Source organism: Xenopus laevis, chromosome 4S (genome assembly GCF_017654675.1).
Source record: "Xenopus laevis strain J_2021 chromosome 4S, Xenopus_laevis_v10.1, whole genome shotgun sequence".
NCBI classification, from domain to species: domain Eukaryota; kingdom Metazoa; phylum Chordata; class Amphibia; order Anura; family Pipidae; genus Xenopus; species Xenopus laevis.
The window spans coordinates 70,957,202-70,974,354 of record NC_054378.1 but is presented as its reverse complement, the minus strand read 5'-3'; the positions used below and the strand labels follow the sequence as shown (position 1 = coordinate 70,974,354).

The 17,153-nt window shown below is 39.2% G+C and overlaps 1 long non-coding RNA gene across 1 annotated transcript; it reads right to left on the bottom strand.

Moving 5' to 3' along the window:
- Positions 1 to 10,662: 10,662 nt before the first annotated feature.
- On the bottom strand, positions 10,663 to 15,897 carry LOC121403737. The gene is made up of 3 exons (XR_005967461.1): positions 15,810 to 15,897; positions 13,242 to 13,344; positions 10,663 to 10,752 (listed from the first exon to the last, which is right to left on the bottom strand). It is a non-coding gene; the product is annotated as an uncharacterized LOC121403737 (long non-coding RNA).
- Between the last annotated feature and the right edge of the window lie 1,256 nt (positions 15,898 to 17,153).

Here is a 17,153-nt window from a genome sequence, read left to right as displayed (position 1 = left end):
TACAGTATCAATGCTGATTGTAGCTGCAGATAAGACTGCAATTAAATAACTTTTGTCTCCCAGCAATGGCAGATATTTTGTTTTAATTGGCTTACTTCCACAACCACAGACAGTTTTCATGAAAAAAGTGTATAATTACCAATTAAATGGAATTTTTTAAAATGGCGTTTATGTGATGACAGCATCCCTTTAAAAAGAGATTTGCACAAAAATATTTGCAGTGTGATGTGGTTACATGCAGGGTCAGACTGGGGCCCCCCCAGGGCCAACCAGGCAGCTGTCACAGGGCACCCCTCTGGGTCCCCTGCTGGGATCTCCACAGAGCCAGGCCGGCCCCCACCACTGCACATGCCCGTGCACGCACTTTGTATTTGCCGCGACCTATGCAGGAAGATTCAGCAAGGAGCGGAAGATTTGTCAGGGAGCAGGTCTGGACCTGCTGGCCCACAAGAACCGCTTGCTTTGCATGCAGAAAATGCAATACCTAATGCAATTATAACTTTGCACTCTGATAAAAAAAACAAACAAACAATGCACTGAGGTACTATAGTTAGGCTGAGCTTTTTCTCAGCCTGCATATAAGTGGATCTTAAGAAATAGTATCTTCCACTCTCACTCATGTTCTCCTGTGTCTGCACCCAGAGTCTCTATTACCTGGTTATAGACACAGAGTGGATTTTGTTGTGAAAATGAATGTTTTAGTACTTCTGTGTTTGCACCCAGGCTGATGTAATGTCACTAAACGCAAACATGTGTCTGCACACAGGCCAAGAGTCTGCCCCCTGTGGCATCTGCCTTAAGCTGGCCATAGACGCAAAGATCCGGTCTTACGAATCGTGGATTCGTACGATTTTCGGACCATGTGTGGAGAGTCCCGACATTTTTCGTCCGTCGGAGATCGGTTGTTTGGTCGATCGGACAGGTTAGAAAATTTCTGTCGCCTGCCGATAATATCTCTGCGTGTATTGCCGATCGTACGATTTTCAGTGGGAGACTGTCACTAGTGTTGTCAGACATAAGTATCGTACGATTGCTGTCAGGGGCAGAACATTGGGTGATCTGTTCTTATTTGATCGGAATGGTAAAGACTTTGATCTGAATGGTTAGTGGAGGGTCGGGAGATGGGAAAGTCCGATCGTACGTTGATTCGTACGATCGGATCTTTGCGTCTATGGCCAGCTTTAAAGGTAAACTATACCCACCAAACAAGAAGATATTGCATAAAGCAGCTCATATGTAAAACCCTGCTTCATGTAAACAAACCATTGTTAATATACTTTTCTAGTAGTATGTGCCATTGGGTAATCATAAATAGAAAATTGCCATTTTAAAAAATAAGGGCTGCCCCCTGGGATTGTAGGATTCACTGTGCACACAAACATACCTAACAAACTATAATTCTTAGGGTAGGGGCACACTGGGCGATTCGGGGAGAAGTTTCCTCGTGAGGCAACTTCGGATGACTTCGGAAAACTAATCGCAGCGTGTGCTTTAGTGCAGCCGATTTTTCATTTTAGCCAACGCAAGAGAGAGGGAAGGCGTTTGGGGAGATTGGTCGCCGCAAAGACAAGCCGATTAGTCGCGAGACAACTAAAACTCCCCAAATCGCCCAGTGTGCCCCTACCCTTAGGTCACATGAGCCAATTAACAGACAGAGTTGTGTCTTTTGCTTCTACACTTCTTTATGTTACAGTTAGAGTTGTAGTATTTCTGGTCAGGTGATCTCTAAAGCAGCACACAGACCATCACAAAATGGTGGTTCAAGGTAAGAGATGTAAAAGGGCAATATTTACTTAAATATATATCCCAGTTTGGGAAGATTCTTTAATATGCCACTTAATATGATGTAAACTATTTGTTGCTTAAGTATTCATTTCAGGAGTGTAGTTATTTTAACATTTTTACAAAAACACATTGAGGGAAATTCACTAAAAAGCAAATTTTTGCCTCGGAAGGCTCCGCCACACTTTGCACAACTTTGTCAGATGTTAATTTGCAGCACATACGATAATTCATCAAAATGCAAAGTTAAGTTTTGGCAGATGAATAGGGTGGGTACATAAAGGTAATATATATTTCTTTATTAGTGATGGTGAAAATGCTTGAAGTGGCCACTTATTATTAAAAAAGTCCAAGGAAGCAAAATAAAGACAAAAGAGATCCTCTATTGTCCTAGACATGAGCTTACCCGAAAACAAATGTGGCATGCCCCTTAAATGGTTAAGAAAAATTTATGGAAAAAAATGTATTTAACAGTTACAACTTTTAAACACAATTCCACTTATGAAAAAAAAATGAAATGAAAAAACGCTAGTGTTTTTATGACTTTCGGTATACAGGATAGGATGTCACTGACATAGTATTGAGGATGATGTAGATTCATCTTATCAGGTCGGTCGCCAGGTATAACCTGTGAAGGAAGCTCAGGCAAAAGGGGTAATATAATGGAAAATTCGCACTTTAGTGAATTTGCGGAGTACCGATGGTTTGCCTGATTGAAAACTCAGCGAAAGGGCATGAAACTTCATTAGCGATGAACTGTTTCGCTAGCAAATTGTCCTCTACGCCTGTTAGTGAATTAGCGATGTCCCTGCGGATCTTCTGGCGAATCTTCGCTAGAGACAGCCACTTCTCCCTTTAGCAAATTAACCCCATTGTGTGTGAAAAAATGCTACCAGAAAGAAGATATTCTTGAGCAAGAACTGCCCGCCGTTTTGCCCTGAAGTCTTTATCAAGGTGAATTTCCCTTCTTATGTGACAATAAATTAGTACAGCATGCTTCCCTTCAAACACACCTTTCCACTAGCTTACTGAGAAGTGGAGCAAACATACTGGGTAATTTGTGCAAGCCAAATTGTTTCTTCATTTAAACTGTTTTAATTGTATTTGGTAAATTCAGATGGAAAGTTATGCATTTACCAGGGTACCTTCTACGTAAAACTGTAATAATGACTTTAATAAATTATTATGGGCTTGCGGTCTAATTGTAACTTATTTTAGATGCAAGACAAATTCAAGAGCCCCCTATTTGACCCAGTAGATTTTTGAAAGAAAAATTTTTGCCAAAAAAAATTTGCCAAAATTTCAGGAATTAATAAAATATATTGTGATGAGGCTTTTTTGCGGTCTAAGTTACGGGCATTTTATAGCATGAGCATCTTTTGGTTCAAAAGCGATTGCTCAGCCAAGTACTCCGCAATGTTTATTACAATATGCCTCAACCCCTGTTACTGCTGCAGGACTCTGAAAACAAAGGGTGTCTTATAAGTAGACCCTTAGAAATGTCTAATTCCCAAAGGGGAGCACAGGGGTGACTGTCATCCCAGGCCGGTGATTTCTGTTTCTTCAGGGGCAGCCATGCTGCAGAGGAAGCTGCTCCAGAGGAAAAACAAAGAAGCACCAACAGAAAAGAGCAAAGAAGCACCAACAGCAAAGAAAGAAGAACCCATCGCCGGAGAAGAATGAAGAAGACTACTTGCCAAGGAGTAACTTTAACAGATAAGTTACACTGAACCCCAATGGTTTTTTAACCCCCCCTGGCCACCAATTAACCCAGTAGGTATACCCTAGCCCTGACCCCCAATGCTTTTTTCTTAAACTTGCACTGGCATAAATAGTTTTTCTAAACTTGTAGGGGGCCCTGGCACCAATATTTTTTTTACTTGCAGGGGACCCTGGCACCAAAAGATTTTTTTAATTTGGAAGGGTACCTTGCACCAGTGTTTTATTTTTAAATGTGTAGGAGGCCCTGGCACCAATTTTTTTTAATGTGTAGTAGCCCCTGGCACCAGTGCTTTTTTTTTAATTTGGGAGGGGGGGTACTGGCTGCCAATATTTTTTTTAACCTGTACCAGGGACCCGGCAACAAGTGGGTTGGGCAGTGCCCAGAAAATATTGTTCTATGGGGTCCCGTAATTTCTGATGGCTGCCCTGGTTATGATTTTGCTTTTGGGAACTAAGTACTGTGGCGTACCTGTTTAGTCTTGCTGGAATCACATCATTATAATGGCTTATGATTTGAAGGCTGAATTAGCAGAAGAAAGAGTAAACTTAGAAGTAACTTGCTTATTTCAGCAATCTGTATTGAATTATAAGTATTAAATAGAGATTTCTTTATTTTATTAAAGTCATTATTTGGAATAGATGTATAAGTGGTTCTTGTCAGTACAGCTTTGTTTATCCTGCCATAAAGCAGAGACTCTTATGCAGGGCAAAAGGGGCTTGCGGTTCAGAGTTTTTCGGAAGCAAACTGGTTAAAGGGCCACATTGTACCACCCAAGACTAATTATAATAATGTATTACGTCCCTCCTTTGTCACCCTGATGAATGGCCCCTTAAGATTTTTCAGTTCTTTTGTTGATGTGTTTTTTTGTTTTGTTTAAAAGGAAGGGTTGGAGTGGGGGGTAGCAGGTGGCAAGACACTGAGGGAACTGTTTGCGCCACTCTTCATCTTTTATTGGTTCCAACAGAAAAATGTGGCAGGTTGGGGAATGTCTCCCAGGAAGTTACCAAATAAACCAGTACAATGTTTGCTAACAAAAAAAGTAGAGCAAATCTGCTTACAAGCTAGCGTCTGACTTGTTCAGTTCATTCACCAACAGGACCCAATTAGAACACAATACTAAGAGCGTTTTGTTATGCTTATGCTGTGCAATGTATGGTTAGGTAGACCCATTTAGAGCAACTAGTATAGTACAAAATACAAGTTTTAGTTCTCATGAATTTCTAGAATTAAAAAGAAAGTTCATGCATTAAAAGGGAAGTTCACGTAACTTTTGATATGTCACTGACCAACTAAGTGGCGTGTTAGATTTCAAAATGGTTAAAAAATAAAAAAGCAAAGAGTACAAAATTTAAATTTTAAAAAAGTGAGACCAATTGCAATGCATCTGATATCAATATCTTTATTATGAAAAAAGTGTTTCATAAAGACAAAACATTTTGCAATATTAACCAAGTACAATCATCTGAAATGATGATAAATAGATATCAAATATGGCTGCCAGTACTCTACAGAAGGTGAATGTTGCACCTGTATTAACTGAAAAGCACCCCTGTCCTCTTGTCATCTTTCCTATTACTGAATGTAAAGCTGTCAAGAGAAAAGTGAAGCACTGGGATTTGAATATATATTTATAGTGAAACTATCTGCACAAAATGGTTCTGTCCAAGTACTAAGAGCTGGTTTTAAGGCTGTATGATGTGACAACTGCTGTACCCATCAACATTAATCCACACCTTACACTTCTCTTAGAACAAACGGTATTTCAGTATATAATGAGACCTAGCGTGTGTGTGTATATATATATATATATATAAAGCTGGAAATGGAGATCGCACTCACAGGTCTTAGAAGTGTTTAAATGTCTTTATTCAGTGGACAATCGCTGACGTTTCGGCTGACACGACAGCCTTTCTCGACAGCCGAAACGTCAGCGATTGTCCACTGAATAAAGACATTTAAACACTTCTAAGACCTGTGAGTGCGATCTCCATTTCCAGCTTTACATTCAAACTTCAACAAGGACTGCACCCAGGCATATTTGATGACATTTTCGTGAGTGCCGGTTTTTCCCTTCATTATATATATATATATATATATATATATATATATATATATATATATATATATATATATATATATATATAGAGGTAACAAGAAGAGCCCGCACACACAGGACTTAAGTGAGGAAAATTTTTTTTCGTTTATTCAACGTTTCGGCCCAGTCACATGAGCCGTCTTCAGGTCTTCCTGAAGATGGCTCATGTGACTGGGCCGAAACGTTGAATAAACGAAAAAAATTTTTTCCTCACTTAAGTGCTGTGTGTGCGGGCTCTTCTTGTTACCTCCATACTATGTTTAATTGCTCCAGCACCTAGGCATCCATTTTGTGCTCTGTGTGCACCGACCCCTTGGTTATTTATATATATATATATATATATATATATATATATATATATATATATAAACAAGGGAAAGTTGTGCTCACCACTAGTTTTTAAAATCATTAGGTGGGGGTGCAATGAGTGTGTGACCACAAAATACATATAGTCAACTATTGCAAAAATTGCAATATATCTAAGCTGGCCAACTACGTCAAAGTCATCCCATATCTGGCCAGTCCTACGCTTAATTTTCATCTGATTCATTAAGAATTCAATTGCTTCATTATACATTTTACAAAGGGACTAAGTTTTACCTGCAACTTACTAGCTGCTTTCAAAGTAAAACTCCCAAACTTGGCTGCCCTTTTATTAGACACCAGTGGGATCACCTGACTATAGCTGGGAAGGGTGGGAGCTACAACATGGAGCTGGTCACTGCTCCTGTATAACTATAACAAACAAGAGAAAGTTGTGCTCACCACTTAATTTTAAAACCATTAGGCGGGGGTGCAATGAGGCTGTAGTGTTACCACCCAGCCGGTATTTTACCGGCCTAGCCGGTAAAACACCTGCGAAGGCCGGGGACGGTATTACAAATTTACCGGCAATGTAGCTGCCGGTAAATTTGTAATATCCTTAAAAAGACCCCTCGGCCTGCCGCCAATCCCCTGTAAAAACATAGCTTTTGTGGCCATCTTGAAGTGTCGGCGCCGTGGTCACGCCCTTTTACAACATGGCACCGCCCCTTTTTACGTCACACCCGCCCCTTTTTGTTCCCGCTGCCCACCAGGCCGGTAAAACAATTCTGAAAAGGTGGCAACCCTATGAGGCCGTGACCACAAAATACATATAGACACATGCAAGAGTCCTCTGCACACAACCCATTATCAATATATTTAAGACAGAGACATTTTGTGCATACTGTTACTGAAAAATGCCTTACCCTTTAAACAAAACAGGGATTGTTTGTCCATATATTGCAATATATTTAAGCTGGCCAACTACGTCAAAGTCATCCCATATCTGGCCAGTCCTATGCTCAATTTTATCTGATTCATTAAGAATTCTATTACTTCATTATACATTTTACAAAGGGACTAAGTTTTACCTGCAACTCACTAGCTGCTTTCAAAGTAAAACTCCCAAACTTGGCTGCCCTTTTATTAGACACCAGTGGGATCACCTGACTATAGCTGGGAAGGGTGGGATGACTTTGACGTAGTTGGCCAGCTTAAATATATTGCAATATATGGACAAACAATCCCTGTTTTGTTTAAAGGGTAAGGCATTTTTCAGTAGCAGTATGTACAAAATGTCTCTGTCTTAAATATATTGATAATGGGTTTAGTGCAGAGAACTATGTATGTGTATGTGTCTATACGTATTTTGTGGTCACAGCCTCATTGCACCCCCGCCTAATGGTTTTAAAAATTAGTGGTGAGCACAACTTTCTCTTGATTGTTATATATACTGTATATATATATATATATATATATATATATATATATATATATATATATATATATATATATATATATATATAAGGAGCTCAGTGCAATGGGCAATACACCACATGGGAGCCAGTGCTTTCTGCCTGCCTTGAATAGAAGAAGTACAGGGCTCCATTTGTGTATTACACTAGTTCATGCTCCCAAAATAAATATTATTTGTCACTCTCGGAATGACTTTAATGCAAATGCAACTTGTGACATATTTTTAAGATGGGTGCAAATTATTTGAAACGTTTGAGGCAATCAGCACTAGGTGCAAATGTTGCGATGTCTGAGATTACAGTGGAATGCTGGAAAAGAATGTTGCATTGTGGGGAAAGGAGCCAAGTGTTTTTTGCAATTTGAACAAGGTTACTAAATGAGCCTGTTGATGTGATACTACTACAAATGTTCTCTCCACTGGGCATTATAAAGCTGGCTTCATATAGGCTGAATACAGAGAGAAAGGAGAGTTTGTCTATGGTATGTCTGCCACTGTTTGTTCTCAAACTGCAACCTCCCATAAACCTTGATGGCTGGTCATCTGCTGTCAGGATGCTCGCTCTCTCTCACTAAGAATATCTGCCTGAGGCTTCCATTATCTGATTTAAGGTTCAGACAAAGTGGTCTAACATTCTGCTTCATGTGTGGCCAGTTTAATGTTCAGGAGTGTAACAATCCTGACAGCAGATCCAGACGCTGCTGGGATCCCAGAAGCAATAAGATCCAGCAAAGGGTCCAGATGCTCAGTATTTATATGTGGGCAAACTATTATACCTGGTGTTAGCTGGATCAGAGGGGCAAAAAAACTCTCTGGGGGTGGTGCTTAAACCAATTGTTATATCATGCGGCTGTTGAAAACATTGCTAAATTAATCAGATAGGAAGTATTCCTTGCTGTTTTCATTTATTCCCATGCATTTGATGATAAAAGATCAGGAAACAAAATATACAGAACTAATGTGCACTGGCTGCCCCAGTTTTGGCTCCAAACTCCTAGCACTTTTAGAGTCCAGTTAGTGATGCATTTCACAAGGAAACAACCAAGGCAGTGGAAAGTTGTTCAGATTTTAACTCACAAGTGTGTGAATCATCAGCACATTATTTCTCTTTTACAAGAATATAAAATGGTAAAATATGCACCTTGCTCTGCCCAGTTGTTAGCTCCATTATCCTTCATGAGCAGCTGCGCTTCACACCTGTGTTATCCAGGTTACAATTCCTGAAATGGTTCCTGTGTAGTCTTTATGTCTGCCCTGCAGCCTCCATTCTTTGCCACCCACCATTTCAACATCTAATTGTCAGTCTCAACACAACCCTAAATCCGAAATTCCCTGCTTGTTCTATAAAGACCTCAGTCCTACTACCCTTAGTGATACTGAGCAGCTGCACCTTCTACTGACCCAGTAAACATAAATGTCACCAGTGCATTTTTATCAGGCTGTATACTTTGGCAATGACCACCCACACACACACAACTGTATTACTTTTACATTTACATTGTTAGAATTTCTGGATACTTTGATGTTTCCGGCTGTCCATCACCAGAGCATTGGGAATTATGACTGCAGTGCGCATTAAAAAAGTAAACGGGTGAAATTCATAATTTGAGGAAAAGGCATCATTTCGAATACTGGGTTAAATAAAATAGAATACATGACCAATTAGCTTGCCCTATGTCCTGTCTTCCTTCTGCCTCCTGTTTTCTGCACCCTCCCAATTTGTAACTCATTGGGTGGTCCCCCTCCTCTTCAAACACAATTAACCATTTAAACCTAACAGAAAGCCCTGATTACATTGTGCCATTGCCCAGAGGAAATGGGGGAGGAGAGAGGAGACAGAAAGCCAGAGGTGGCGGAGGTCCTAGAGATGGAGATGAGAGGTTTGGAGATTACAGCTGGATCTTTCTGACTACTGTTTAGCAATATCATTAGTGCATAGTTACTAAAGTCTGCTTTAAATAAATCACATGCACCTCTCAGGTAGAATTTCCTATGGCAACAGTTACAGTTATGAATATTGTAACCAGTTATTCTGTGCTGAAGATAGTCGCCTGCAGTTTTCACTTTCAATCATTTCCTAAGAAAATGGCACAGACCAGTTTACAACGGAGATCATTTAGTTACAGTTTGTGTGTGGGGTACAATATTATTTCTGAATTTCTACTTTAGGAAGGAAATGGTTTATTTTTTGGAAAGGATTCTAACAGCAGCAGGCCAAATACATACGACTGAGGGGTGCACTAGCAATTTAGCGGATAGTTAAAATATTTTTCCCCCCCATTTTTTTAATACAGTATTTTTGGCTCCAGAATATTTCATTTCTCCAAAAAAAAAGTCTGTTAGCAAATGACACATACAGTTCAGATGTAACATAATAGTAACATGAATATCGCAAAAAACTGTTTTCAGTAGGGATGCACCGATGATTCGTGAAGGACTTGGCCAAATACCGAACCCAATCCGAATCATAATTTGCATATGCAAATTAGGGGTGGGAAGGGGAAATTTTTTTACTTCCTTGTTTTGTGACAAAAGTCACACGATTTCCTTCTCTGCCCCTAATTTGCATATGTAAATTAGGATTCGGATTCGGTTCAGCCCGGCAGAAGGATTCGGCCAAATCCGAATCCTCCCGAACCGAATCCTGGATTCGGTGCATCCCTAGTTTTCAGCATGTGGTGATCTACGAATACCTTTAAGCATGTATTTATCACATTTAATAAAATAAACACTGTTTACATTTTTAGTAGGCAGCACCTTGCCCTACTGAAGTTAGAGCGGGCATGCCTCAAGAGACAAGACTGACAGTTCTTCATAGAATAGCAATATCCTTAGTGGGCATAAGAAGATGGTACTTGACCTACTGATGTCTGAAGAGAATATTCAGATTTATCATCTATATTTATTTAATGCAGAGTGTACATAATGAAATCCGCTCTGGTGATGTCACCATACAATTGGATCTTTACCCATTTTGGTCTCCATCTCTTTGGACCGAATTGGAAAATGATCAGGTCATAACTGGGGAGAGAACTGAATCGAAGGGACAATACATTCTTTGCCTGATGGAACCTTTAAACCTGCCCAATCAATATGTGGGTGAGTTTTGGTCAGTGCTGCAAGGTTATGTGCAGAATACCTCTTACTTTACTGAAAATATGGACCCTCTAAATGTTGATAAGCTATAACTCTAACAGATGCTCCAGAAAATCCCATGAACACAGCATTCATGCTGACTCCACTGATTTTATTTCATATAAATAAGAAAGGGAAAGCGTTAGAAAACAAAGCAAAACGGACTTTTATTAGATCTCCATCAGCATTAGATCTCCATCAGCTGTTCATTGCCCATGATTATTTCATTGACGCGTTTTGCTGGAGACACAGAAATGGGAAAGGGTGCATAAAGTTTACAATTATTACTTATAAAAAATCATGAAATCTCATTTCAGTGAAATGCTTCCCCTCCAGTAATTACAGGTGTAAAAAAATACTGATAACTGTACTGAACATCTTCTTGAAATGAGTATATGAAAAAAGAAAAATCCAAGGTTCTGTAGTTCACCCCCTTTGCCGGTTCCTATAATCCGTTCTCCTCCAGATAGGCAATAATTGTATTTGTGTAAGTAAAACCAGCGCTAAAAGCTCAGGGTAGCCTGGTTTTTACTTACACAAATACAATTACTGAACATCTTCTGCAAGATACCTATACAATTAGGTGAGATTTGGTAATCATGCAAAGATTCCTATGGGAACACTGCACACCACAGAATAAATGTACATTCCAGTTATATGCGGTAAAATAATCTATATCTGCATAGGTGTGCATTCTTTCAAACACATTATTTAATGCTGTGCAATAACTTCAGCTACCACATTACCTATATAATATTATTGCTACTGCCTAATGGGTAAGTCTGTAACATCTTATTCCCAAACCAAGGCTATTAATATGAAATGGTCCTCCTTTTTCTGCTCTAACAGCTGTTCTTGGAAGGATTTCTATTAGATGTTGCAACATTGTTGATTTCCATTCACATGCAAGAGGTTGGGTAATTAGGCCTGGCTTGCAGTTGGTGTTCCAATTTGACAGATGTTTAGCACTTGCATTACAGTACAGGTTCTGGGCAGGCCAGTCAAGTTCATCCACTCCTCTCTCAATTCTCTACCGATCTTACTTTGTGTACAGGGTTATTATCCTGCTAAAACAGGAAAGGGCATTCCCCAAATTGTTGCTGCAAAGTAGGCAACAATCCATTGTCAAGCATGTCAGTGGACGATGGCTTAAATCACCAATTAAAATAATTCGATGGGGTTTCCACATACTTTTGGGAATATAGTCTACTTGCCAAAAAGTACTGTTTGGTTATTTGAATAAAACAAACATTAGAAAGAGCCATTACATCCACCAGGAAATAGCACAGCTTTATGGGATATTACCAAGAATGAATATACCATATTTCTAAAATGGTTGTGTTACAGTTATGGGATCTATTATCCAGAATAAATTGGACCTTTTTTTTTCTAGATGAGTAGAATGCAATATGGAGCAGCATGCCTTATGGTTACTAAAACATTTAAAAACCAGATCGAGGTGGATTTATGCTAGTTAAGTAACAAGTTACAAGGTACTTACTTATTATTATTACAATGAAAAAGCTAATTAAACCAAACTAAAGAATTGTTTAAGTAAACCCCTATGGGCCACAATTAGGCTATTATATATCCCATTTTATTAATAGAACTCCCTTCACTGTTGCTGAGTATGCATCAAGCAAACAAGTATGTGTACAACCACTTCCTATAATCCCCACTGCCCAGGAATTTGCGTTCTCAGTAACACTTCATATTAATGAATACATATTAATATTAATACATATATCCCATACAGGTATGGGATCTCTCATCTGAAAACCCACTATCCAGAAAGCTCTGAATTATAAGAATACGAATATTCCTTTTTTTCTTTACAATAATGAAAATGGTACCTTCTATTTTATCCTAACTCAACTGCATGAATAGATATATATCTATATCTATTATACATATATCTAGCGTGCTATAATTGTTGTTGAACTACATCTACACAGAGCAAAAAGCAGAGGGTTGTAGTTAAATAAGTGCTGGAGGGCTGCAGATTGGAAATTGCACACATGTTTTTCATTGTTCTGTATTCCAGCTGGCAGCTCTCTAGTTTTTTGTCCCTATCCCTGCTACACCTGTGTAAGTATACAATCTGAACTTGACCCAGTCAGATTGTTGAGTCTAGGCTCATAGGTGGTCCATCAGCTCAACCATGAAAGCCCTCAAACTGTGTTGACACAAACCTTTAGACAGTTCCAATAATGCTAGCTTGTATTTACACAATGTTTTACAATGGCAAAGCACTTAGCTGTATTGCGTTCATGCAAGCACCCCTGTGGTGGGAACCAGGGTAAAGGATTTTATTGGAGTTAAGATTCTGTACCAGAGCCTCAACTCCTTCAGTGCCAGAGCTTCAGTTATTATGTTGCAGTTCCATAAAGCAAAGAAAGATTAAATGCTCTCAATGTGGATGGATGACAATTGGCATTAACTACATTGTTTTATAAACTCAGACAGAATAAGCTCCCTAATTCCACAAAGCCATATTTTGGTTTATATTCAGCAGACATTAAATATGGTGAATGGCAAACTAACAGCAAGTCAGGGCAGAACAAATGTCTGTGAGTGCTAGTTATGCCTACACATTCATGTGTACATCTTATGGCTGCTGCTGGAATCTTGAATAGTTTTGTCTAACAAAACCTAATATGGTTCCCATTATGGTCTCATTCCTACAAAGCATGTGTCTCAGTATCCAAGAAATGCTCAGAAATACCTACCTTTACTGCTTATATGTATATGTGCCCAACTAAGCAGTCTTTGATATCTGCACCACTCTCTATGACTACATTATTACAGATCACACTGCCCTGGATTGTACAGCTGCAAACAGACACGGAAAGTATAAATGTAGTTTGAAAAAAAAACATATAAAATGCAATACAGAAAAAAAGGAAGAAGGCAATAGAAATACAATATGGAAATTTATTGTAAAAAGGTGAATGAGAAAGGCAAAACGGTAAAAACAAAGGATCGAGAAAACACAACTGAGATAATAACAAAGTTGCCTCACAAGGAAACTTTGGGCTATTTCGGAAAACGAAGCATCGCGAATGCCACCCCACTGACAATTCACATTCGTGCCGGTAGAGAGGCTTTTCAGGGAGATTAGTTGCCACAGTAGCAAAGATTTATCGCTTGGCGACTAATCTCCCCCTGTGCCACCGGTGAAGACACACTGTGCTACTAGTAGCAGCTACTTCTTGCCATAGACAATACTGAGAATTGCCTGAGAATTGAAAACACATGTAGCTTCTTAGCTAAAGCCACTTATCACTATTGTCTATTTTGTAGCCGTCACATTAGCTGCTTCCAGCAAAGCAATAAGGGTAAGTTCACACTGTGAGTTTCGGGGAGATTTAGTCTCTTAATCGCCTCATCTTTGGGGTGACTAATCTCCCCAAACTGCTTCCCCCCGTCTTCCACCTGCTACAATGAAAAAATGCCTGCAACATGGCTCTTGCGGCACTTTGTTTTCCGAAGTCTCCCGAAGTTGCCTCACGAGGAAACTTCGAGCGACTTTGGAAACTGAAGCGCTGTGAGTGCCATGGCGCAGGCGGTTTTTTCATTGTAGCAGGTGGAAGACGGGGGAAGCAGTTTGGGGAGATTAGTCGCCCCAAAGAAGAGGCGATTAGTAATGCAACATGAGAAATGGGAGTCTTAAGCTGGCCATAGATGTAAAGATTTTTAAAAGATCCATTCGTCATCGTGAGACCGCAATTATCTCTATTAAGATTTTTTAACCTGGCGATCAATTTTCTGACAGATGTCGGCCAAAAAATCGTAAGATGTACAATCGTTCGAATCCCACTAACGATAATTTCAAAGGATTGGTCGGACTTCGCTAAAATTGGTCGTTCGGCAAGAGAAATCTTTGCGTCTATGGGGAGCTTTAGCTGGTGGAGATGGAGGTTCAAATTAAGATAGTAAATTACCTTGAGACTTAAAAACTGGGCACAGTTTTATTATTTTTGTTAATTTGAATTACTTGTTTTCTAGTCAAGCCCTTTCCTTTATCTTCCAGTCTATAACAAACCACTGCCTGGTTGCTAAAGTATACTGGACCCTAGCAACCAGATACTGTAGCTGCTTTGCAATTCCGCATAGAAAAGTAGCTCAGCAAAATGCTAAAAAAATTGTAGAGAATGATAAAAAATTGTCTCAATATAACACTGTCAAGACAATCTAAAAGTGAACCAAATGTTCATTTAATGGTCCACTAAACCTTTAAACTACTCAGATTTCTGGTACATTCTCTTTTATCTGCTCTATAAGCTTAACTGTGACTTTCTGTCACTATACTGGACTTTTTACTGGACGGGATTTGCTGGAAAAGAGGGCCCTGTAAAACGTTTCTTTCTAGATGATTTTGATACTGCAAATTACTGAATGGCTTACGAAGGTCAAGCTGCAGGGGAAAATCATTAGTTGAGAAGAAAAAAAGCTCTTTTGATTCTCCTATGTAATAATTAGGCAATCATGATCTACCCCCACAGGTTAGCAAGGGTGAAGAGAGGGTGTGGTTAGGAAAGAGATCTTTTAATAGGGCTGAGGGTGGTGCCCTATATATGTGTGTGCGTGTCCTTACTAGGGGGGAGGCGGGGGGGGGACAAGAAAGAAAAGAGGAATTATAAGAATAGTAAGATTCTGGGAGGAAAGGAAGGGGAAGAGAGAAGATTACATGGATCTATGTGTTAAGGCTGCCAGACCACCTAACAAGAACAGAATGAAACAACTCTAGTATCAGCACGGGCCTTGCCCCCAACATACACACAAGCACACTCCCCTTATAAACAAACTAATCCTGTAGTCTAGTGCATAAAGCACAGATCTAAAGTGATCAGAGAAGTAGAAAATGACAAATGAAATTCAAAATGATAATTAGCAAATGCAGACTGCTCATTGTCATAATAAGTGTAAATAAAATGTGTCTTATTAAAAGACACACACATACACGTAAATATATATATATACTTATTTCTCTTGAAACACAGTTATGGAGAGAATACGGTATTTCACAAGTAACAAACTTGCGTAGAATTTTATGGGACATCATGTGGCTTTTTCCTTTCCATAAAATGTATATCTATCTATCTATCTTTAATGCTGATACAGTCATTTAAATCCCACTGCTGTCGGGATTTTGTGTGGGCTTGACTTTCTGTCTGTCAGGCAATTCTGAGTGAAAAATGCCATTTTGTTATAACTGTGCAGGACTCTCTCTGGTGGCAAGAGGTGAAACTGCAATGCTATGGGGAAAGTGTATGCAAGTATGTAGGAAAACTTACCATTTCTGTGTGAACTGTGACTTCATTCATAAGCATGGGATGCTGCCTGCTATAGATTTAAATTGCAGTTGCAATCAGTTGCAATCAGTTGCAATCAGCAGTAACAGGTGGATTTTAGTCCCAAGCACTCAGATCTGAGTTTTTTGGGGCTGATGTCTGCTTGATGTGTGGGTGATAGGAAGTTGCCCTTTCTCTGCTGGTAGTAAATACAAATACAAGATGTTCTTTGCACTCAACTCATTATCAATATATTTGAGACATTGAGCCTTTAGAGTAATGCCTGGTGTGCCGTTAAACTAACTGTATTATTTTAGATCACATTACAAATACCACGTTAAACTAGCTCGTTTACAAAGATTTATTCCATAGAACATTTGAGGGCCACTACTAGCGGCTTATTTATCAAGCTTTGTAAAAAGCAAGGCACATTTCTATTCACCATGCATACTGTTTACAATTAATCATATTTATAATGCAACATAATGATTTTTTACAGTGGTTTATAGCCTCTGGTAAAGACTTGCTTAAAATTGGCAAACTTAAAAAATGGCATAGATACTGCTGATATGGAAAACCTGTATTGTTCTTGCTACATTTAACTTTGGTCTCAGACACTAGAGGTACTTTGGCATCTACAGTTTAATGTGATTACATAGGCTGTTTGGTTACCTTTGTCCAGCCTATAATTTTTGGGTAGACAAACAAAAGCATTTGGGAACAGTAATCCTTTTCCATTACTTTGACACACTTTCATTTAGGTGGGTGCAGACAGCATGATTGGAGCACAGTCTGACACAGGTAGGGGAAAAGAGTCCTATAAAACATTCTTTGCTTGGATCCAATTGCACTATAATAAGATTGGAGAGTGAAGATAAGAAACTGCATTGTTTCACAGGTGCTTCTTCGACAGTAGAAAAAACTGGTGTGCAAGGGGCCCTAGACTAGATATTTTACATTTGTGACATACCATATTAAAAACATACCGCAAAGATGATATATGGTTTCTAAGACTGTGGTAATCTAATTCATATTTCTTAGCTTGTCAGAGATAACAGCTGAAGGATGGACACATCTTCATTAGACACCTCACACAATAGCTGTGGTACCTATGCCGGTAGAAGAGGAATAGGATTAGTAAATTTCAGAGAGAACTACCACTATACAAACTGTATTCAGAGTGTTTATCTTAAATGTATCTGTTAAAGTTGCTCTCTCTACCCCCTGCATTAAAATTTTCCAAAAACTTGTCTAGCACCACTCAAGCCATTTTGCTCCCTCCTTGCTGCTTTCCCATAATATGCAGGACAGCCTGCAGCTAACAGCACTTTGCAGTGTAGGATGCAA